The sequence below is a fragment of the Xyrauchen texanus genome, chromosome 11 (genome assembly GCF_025860055.1).
Source record: "Xyrauchen texanus isolate HMW12.3.18 chromosome 11, RBS_HiC_50CHRs, whole genome shotgun sequence".
NCBI lineage: Eukaryota > Metazoa > Chordata > Actinopteri > Cypriniformes > Catostomidae > Xyrauchen > Xyrauchen texanus.
In genome coordinates this window covers 3,972,171-3,980,379 of record NC_068286.1, presented here as the reverse complement: position 1 = coordinate 3,980,379, position 8,209 = coordinate 3,972,171, and the positions used below count along the sequence as shown (strand labels likewise).

At 38.7% G+C, this 8,209-nt stretch overlaps 1 pseudogene; it reads left to right on the top strand.

Annotated features, from left to right (window-relative positions):
• LOC127652035 (GTPase IMAP family member 8-like) overlaps nucleotides 1-6,958 on the top strand; it is a 14,362-nt pseudogene extending 7,404 nt beyond the window's left edge.
• Nucleotides 6,959-8,209: the final 1,251 nt, after the last annotated feature.

The following is an 8,209-nucleotide window of genomic DNA, read 5'->3' as shown; positions in this document are numbered from 1 at the left end:
CCACATTAATAAACCTCTTACAGTGATAGAACATATACATTACAGTTGAATCTGTCAATCACTCTGGTACATTCTCAACTTCACATAGGTTATTTTTGTTATAGGCTAGGCCCCACCCCCTCCCCAGCACAGGCATTCTGGACTTGCTCCAACATAAGCTCCGCCCCTAAATATAAACCCAAGGCAGATCTCCAGGGGGCAGCACTGAGCACTTTACTAAATGTAGCCTAACACATGAGAACGCCTGGTAGCAGACCTGAGCCGTGACATGAGAACATACTCAAACATTAACTGTTTACATTATCAGCACGCTTTATTGCAATTTGTAATATGGAATAACTTAATGTGTTCAGCATGTGAGAAAATAAAGTATGTAAAGACAATAAAAACACTAATATGAATCATTTGAGGAGAGATTGTGGATTGTCAGGACATTGTGTTGGAATTAGGGTGCACACAAATTGAGCTGCTTAAGTAAAGTTCTGATCTGGGATAACATGCGTGTGAGAGTCAGACACACTTTTTTCAGACTTCCTTTTGTTTCTTAGCAACGTGAATTCATCTAACCACAAGATCTGCAGCTCAAACTTGATATGTGCAAAGGTGTTTAACCAATACATCTTATTCTTTGTAGTCTTTAAAGGACAAACAATGCATGATACATGTGCATGTGTTAACGTATATGCAACCGTATCGTAAAGAGTTACCAATGACAAAATCATAACCCCCAACATTTCATCTCCACCTTTCTGACTCCCCTGATGATCATCATCCATATCATTTAAACTGAGAAGTACAAAGATGTATTCTGTGTTCTTTATAAACGTATCAATCACATCATATTAAACAACCATTTAAAGTGGATTTAAAGATGAATTTATTCATTCCAATTCTACATTGCACTGGTGAAACTCTGCATCAGAGCAGCAGAACTGCAGAAAAACCCGTTGTGGTTAAAATCATCCGGAAATGGTTATCATAGTATGCATGCAACATACTCACATGCCAGTGAAAAAGAAGAGACAACACATTAGGCAACAACCGTTTGACTTGAACATGAACAATTGGCATTAAAAAAGAATAACCTTACAGCTTTATCAGGAGGTGTTTCTATGTTATGTAATACAGTAGTGCTTTTAATAGTTTCATTTCTGTATACTGTTCCATCATGGCGACTGATCGACTTTGTTTTCAAATACCATCTCAACGTCCAGGTGAGCTACGTTTTTGTAAAAACCACACAAGCCTTATTGGACTCAGTACATTTATATTAAATCAGCATATTGTGCATTTGATTGGCTTTTTAAATGAGTAATTAAGTAACACTGTAAAAATGTACCATTGAAAATGAATAATAATTAATTCTGTTAATTTTATATTAATAAATATGTGTCAGATCTACGTACATTTGGGATCCAGTATATGCAACAACAAACCTTTTTGATATGCAACAGTAAAGAGAAGTCTCAGGAGGTCTTATGGGAATAATTGCAAAGAAAAAGCCACTTTTGAAACAGAAATATGCATGCACTTCGGATTTTAATCGCGGCTGGCTTGACCGCAGTGACCAGTGCTGAATATTTAAACTATAAACAAATGTATAACAGCGAGTGATTTCAGAAAAGTAAGAAAAACTTAACTTTATTGGTATTTGCCACTGCCAGCTCGGGAAGATGCTCATGGAAGTTATTTGTTTTCCGCTACTCGCATGTTCTGCCAATGTTGAGGAGCCCAAACAAGCTCTTCTGATTGACCAAAATTCTCTGATCTCTGAACAGTGCCCTCCTCTGCCTCTACAGATGCACAAATCTCTTTTGCTCCATATTTTGCTGTCTTTGCAGCACGTGGAGGATTATTTGATGGAAGTGTGAGGTGAAAGGTCAAGTGCTACAGGAAGAGTGAGGTGAAAGGTCAAGTGCTACAGGAAGAGTGGGGTGGAAGGTCAAGTGCTACAGGAAGTGTGAGGTGAAAGGTCAAGTGCTACAGGAAGAGTGAGGTGAAAGGTCAAGTGCTACAAGAAGTGTGGGGTGGAAGGTCAAGTGCTACAGGAAGTGTGTGGTGAAAGGTCAAGTGCTACAGGAAGAGTGGCGTGAAAGGTCAAGTGCTACAGGAAGAGTGAGGTGAAAGGTCAAGTGCTACAGGAAGAGTGGGGTGAAAGGTCAAGTGCTACAAGAAGTGTGGGGTGGAAGGTCAAGTGCTACAGGAAGTGTGGGGTGGAAGGTCAAGTGCTACAGGAAGTGTGAGGCGAAAGGTCAAGTGCTACAGGAAGTGTGGGGTGGAAGGTCAAGTGCTACAGGAAGTGTGAGGTGAAAGGTCAAGTGCTACAGGAAGTGTGTGGTGAAAGGTCAAGTGCTACAGGAAGAGTGGGGTGAAAGGTCAAGTGCTACAAGATGTGTGGGGTGGAAGGTCAAGTGCTACAGGAAGTGTGTGGTGAAAGGTCAAGTGTTACAGGAACAGTGGGGTGAAAGGTCAAGTGCTACTGGAAGAGTGGGGTGAAAGGTCAAGTGCTACAAGAAGTGTGGGGTGAAAGGTCAAGTGCTACAAGAAGTGTGGGGTGGAAGGTCAAGTGCTACAGGAAGTGTGTGGTGAAAGGTCAAGTGCTACAAGAAGTGTGGGGTGAAAAGTCAAGTGCTACAGGAAGTGTGAGGTGAAAGGTCAAGTGCTACAGGAAGAGTGGGGTGAAAGGTCAAGTGCTACAAGAAGTGTGGGGTGAAAGGTCAAGTGCTACAGGAAACATGGGGTGAAAGGTCATCTGAGTATCTGGACAAACTGACCGCTAGAATAACAAGAATCTGCAAAGCTGTCATTGCTGCACATGGAGGATTATTTGATGAGAACACTTTGAAGTAGTTTAAGAAGTTTTGTAAATTTGTAATAGTAATGTTTCACATTATTAATGTCCTGACTATACATAGTGATCAGTTGAATACCACTTTGGTGAATTATAGTAATTATAGTATAATTTCTTTCCATAAGAGCAAAATCTGTACATTATTCCAAACTTTTGGCCACCACTGTAGTTGACAAATATCATGTCATTCTGACTTCCTCAAAGATAAAACATGGTAAATTCATTATGAATAGAATTAGAATCAATAAAATAGCTGATTAATTGAGAATTGTACTCTGCATATTTGCAAACGAGATGTAACCTTGATGACATCTACAGTAAGTGTATTTATATAAATGTGTAGGAAATGTTTTAAAGCCAGTAGATCTGTTCAGATTCTAGTCCAAGAAAACAATTATCATTTTCAAGCAATGGATGTTATGGGTTTTATAATGGCATTTAAGGCAGTTCAATGGAAAGGAGAAGGCGAGAACCGGCTTGGCAATGTAAATAATATTTTAATGCTGAACTTAAACAAAAGACAAACACACACATGACATGTCCGTAAACAATCTCTCTCTCCCGCACCATCCTCCGCAGTCAGCCTTTATCCCTCTCAGAGGCTTGATTAGCCTGATAAGGGACCAGGTGTGTAGAATCACGACTCGGCCCCGCCATCCGCCCTGCCACATGGCAGTTTTGGATTTATTAGTAAAATAAGGTCTGTGGTAAATATTACTTGAAGATACTTGGAATTTTGGTTCTACAACATAAATTACACACAGCCATTCCTCGAACATGAATATTAAAGACACTCTTTTGTAGAACAAAACGTCCTTGTGTTTCAAAGTAATGTTTACCACAGAACTTATTTTAATAATGAATCCAAAACTGCCTTTACACAAATCCATAAGTATCTTTTGAAAGAACACATGGTGAATTTGGCTTCCAGGGTTTGCCTAAAAATCTATTTAGTGTTTATGTGGCTTACAGAGGAAGGAGATCTTACAGATGTATATAAACTAAAATAAATTTGTTTATCTCATTTGACTGACTAATTCTACACTCTACATCTTTCAGCAGGATATAAGAAGTCAAATCGTTCATCTGATTTGAGGATTGTGCTGCTGGGAGTCTCTGGTGTTGGAAAGAGTGCAACAGGAAATGCAATACTGGGCAGAGAGGTGTTTAAAGAGAGCTGGCACACTAGTGAGTGAACTACAGAGAGGACGAGTAGAAGACAGAAACATCTCAGTGATCGACACTCCAGGATTCAACAACACTAAACTGACTGATGAAGAGCTGCAGAATGAAATGATGAAGAGTCTTTCTCTCTCTTATCCTGGTCCTCATGTCTTCCTGCTCATCGTCAGACTGGACAGATTCACTGAGGATGTCAGGAAGATTGTACAAAATATTCAGGAGAACTTTGGACCACAAGCTTTCAAGTTCACCATAGTGCTGTTTACTGGAAGAGAACAAATGACAAATAGAGAATGGGTGGTCTTCAAGGCTAGTAAACAATTTCAAGAAATCATCAACCACTGTAAAGGTAAATTTCATGCAATAAACAGTAAAAGTGAAATTAATTTGTCTCACATCACAAAGCTTCTGATGAAGATTGATGAAATCATCAAAGACAATGAAGACCAGTATTATGAGTTTTCCTGCAGTCATTACAAAAGGTTATGAAACAAGAAAAACAAAGGAACAAGAGAAAGCAAAGGAAGAGGAAAGAAAAGAATGTGTAAAAGTCATATGGGCGAGAGGTCAATTCGACCCAAATGGAGGTCACTGTGTAATGGAAAAGAGCACAACAAATATTGTGCCTGACGAGGAAAAGGATCAGATTTCTCAAGAGAGAACTCAAGTGAATGCAGGAAACATTCAACAAGAAAGCAAGAATGTTAAAGAGAAGGTTGTTAAAAAATCGCATGTAGAATCACTGAAAAACAAGTTTGAAAGAATGCATGAAACCAATGAGAGAGTCCATACAGATGTCCAGAAACGGAAGAAAATCTGGAATAGAGGAGCAAGCGTAGGACAGGAGCAGAGACCGATAGCAACAGTACAGGTGACTGAAACAGGTGAGAACTGTTTTTTTTTTTCCGGTAATACTTTACAATATGGGTGCATTAATAAGCATTAATTCATGCTTAACTAATGCACAGATAATATTAATGTATGACTCATGATTAACTAACCCATTCATTAATGATTGCACATCAGCAACTAATAAAGTGTCTGTCTGATTAATACATGAAGTCATATATGAATTGCTATTAATTAAATGTGTCACTGTGGATTAATTCCCTAACAACTTATTATATGAACAAATAGTGTTGATTAATTTGTTAATAATGGTTATTCAATAGCAATTCATATATGACTTCATGTATTAATCAGACAGACACTTTATTAGTTGCTGATGTGCAATCATTAATGAATGGGTTAGTTAATCATGAGTCATACATTAATATTATCTGTGCATTAGTTAAGCATGAATTAATGCTTATTAATGCACCCGTATTGTAGAGTGTTACCTTGTTTTCTAATGCATTACACTTTCCTTAATTGTCAAAACTTCCAAATTTCTCTAAACCACAATCAAAATCATTCTAGCCAATTAAATGATATCTTCAATCTAATGAAGTCTACTATCAGATGGAAACAAATGATCAAATAAACCAAATACTTATTTTTATACACAGTGAGAGATTTATACAGTATAAGGCCATTCAATTGTAAATGCAAGAAATATGTCTTTTTCGAACAACCGCTGGACATTTTGAACTTGAGTCATTTTTGAGTCATCAGTATTACACTTGCAGTGTTGCCAGCATTTCCATTCTTGAAGTATTCAGAGTTTTCAAATTTGTTTCTGTCTGATGCTAAAAGGAATATAGGCCGATAGACTGACAATCTCTTCAAAGTGTTGTTCTGTATAAAAGTTTTCTGGGCAGTGCCATGATGATTTTATTTATAATTAAATAGAATCATGTTTTTTTAATTAGCGTAACTACACTTGGAACATAGTTTCATGTCATTTACCCACTACTTTAATTTTGATGAGTGAGGTACTGTAAATAAATCTTCATAAGTCTCTAATTTTCAGCACTATGGAGCCACATGCATGTTTAATGAAAATGTTTACAAATTTAAATAAAACATTTAAACATCACGTTATCCAATGAGGACACATGCCACACACAATTGTGAATAAGGTCCATACAGTTATTTAGCACAAATGCTTTGCATACATGAGTTTTAAAGTGTCCTTTTATCTTCTCCCTCATGTTAGATCTCAGAATTGTGATGTTGGGGAAGACTGGAGCTGGAAAGAGTGCCACAGGAAACACCATCCTGGGACAAAAACAGTTTAAAGAAGTATTAAGTTGTGAATCTGTGACTAAAGAATGCCAAAAACATCAACAGACAGTAGAGGGCAGAACCATCTCAATAACAGACACTCCAGGACTGTTTGATACATCGATCAGTAATGAAGAACTGAAGGATGAAATACAGAAGTGTGTAGAAATGTCTGTTCCTGGTCCTCATGCGTTCCTGCTGGTGACCAGACTAGATGTGAGATTCACAGAAGAAGAGAAGAACACAGTGAAATGGATTCAAGAGAACTTTTCACAAGAGGCGATGAATTACACTATAGTTCTGTTCACCCGAGGTGATCAGTTAAAAATATCAATTGAGGAGCATTTGAATAAAAACGATCAGCTGAAAGAGCTTGTGCATCAGTGTAAAGGCGGATATCATGTTTTTAATAACACAGAAGAAAATCCAGCACAGGTGACTGAACTGATAGAGAAGATCAACAGAATGGTGAAGGAGAATGGAGGAGAACATTACACAAATGAGATGTACCAGGAAGCTCAGAGAAAAATCAAGGTGGAGTTGGTGAAGAAGGTGGCTTTAGGAGTGGCAACAGGGGTAGGAACTGTAGGGGCAGTTGCTGGAGGTGTAGCTCTGGTAGCTACAGGTGCAGTGGTAATACCTGCAGTTATAGTTGGAGCGGGTGCTGTTCTCGCAGGGGGTTCTGGTGGGAAACTTATTATAGATAAATACAAAAAAACTTGTCCAGAAAAACAAAAACTGCTTGACGATATGGACTAGATTTGACATTAACAACATAATATATGGGAACACTGATATATAATATATAACCTAATTGCTGACGCAACAGTAAAGTGTCAGCATGTGAAGCCACCGGAATTAGTAAAGCGGCCTGCGGACATATTGGTATCGCCAAATTGCCTCAATGACTCACAGGCAATCTCTAACGTCCAGATATAATTTTTTTTGTCCAACGTCCAAATAGGACTGTCGATTTTTGCCCCTTGTGACAATCGTGATTAACTTTAATGTGTTCATTATGCATAATATTCTCTGCAAGGGATAAACATCTGCAAATCATGATGTTTGAGCATCCACCGTATAAATCTGAAGCAGGGGTACATTAATGCATGGGCATACACGGGCTGAAGCCTTGGGGACCACAACTCCAAAGGGACCCATTCCGCCACCCCATTCTCCCCCGTTGATGTTGTCAGGAGAAGCACATCTAAAGAAGTTCAGTGAGAAACTGCGCGTATCAGTCAATGTCTTCTTTGTAGTGCATGGTCATAGAATAACAGATAACCCCCCCCCCCATCCCATTGTACAACTGGTAGGGGGGCCAAGTGGAATGGTGAGCCCATGTACCCCTGCCCAGAAGATGACTCGGTCACATCTCCAGTTCAGTGTGTTTCATGCATTCTGTCTCCATTTAATAATAATAATAATAATAATAATAATAATAATAATAATTTATTGCCATGTCAACAAGTTGATAGGAATTTGTCTTGGTACAACTCTCAGACATAAATGACCTAAAGACAGACATCAGAAGTACGCCAACAATGTACACCAACAGTCCCCAACAACAATAAGACATTAGACCAGAACCCTGCAGTCGTTCAAAAGATAAAAACCCCACGGCCCAGAAAGTTCACAGTACCTGCAGTTAGTAAGGTGCTGCTAGCAGTCAGTGCAAATTCAGATGTCTAATAGCCAGAGGGAAGGTGCTGTCTCTGAAGTGTGATGTGGAAGTCTTAATGCTCCTATATCTTCTTCCTGATGTTTGAAGAAGGCGAGAGCCATCCTGGCTGACCCCAGTCATCCCTTGTGGGATGAATTTATGCTGCTGCCATCCCCGGATCCCCCAGATATAGTCTTCCGCGATGCAGAACAAACAGATTAAAAAGGTCATTTATTCCGACTGTTATCACCATTGTTAACAATACCCGGTAAATTCAAATATAAATTATGTTCTTCTGTGGTTGTGTTTATTGTTGTTGTTTGATTAATATATTTGTTACTGCTGGC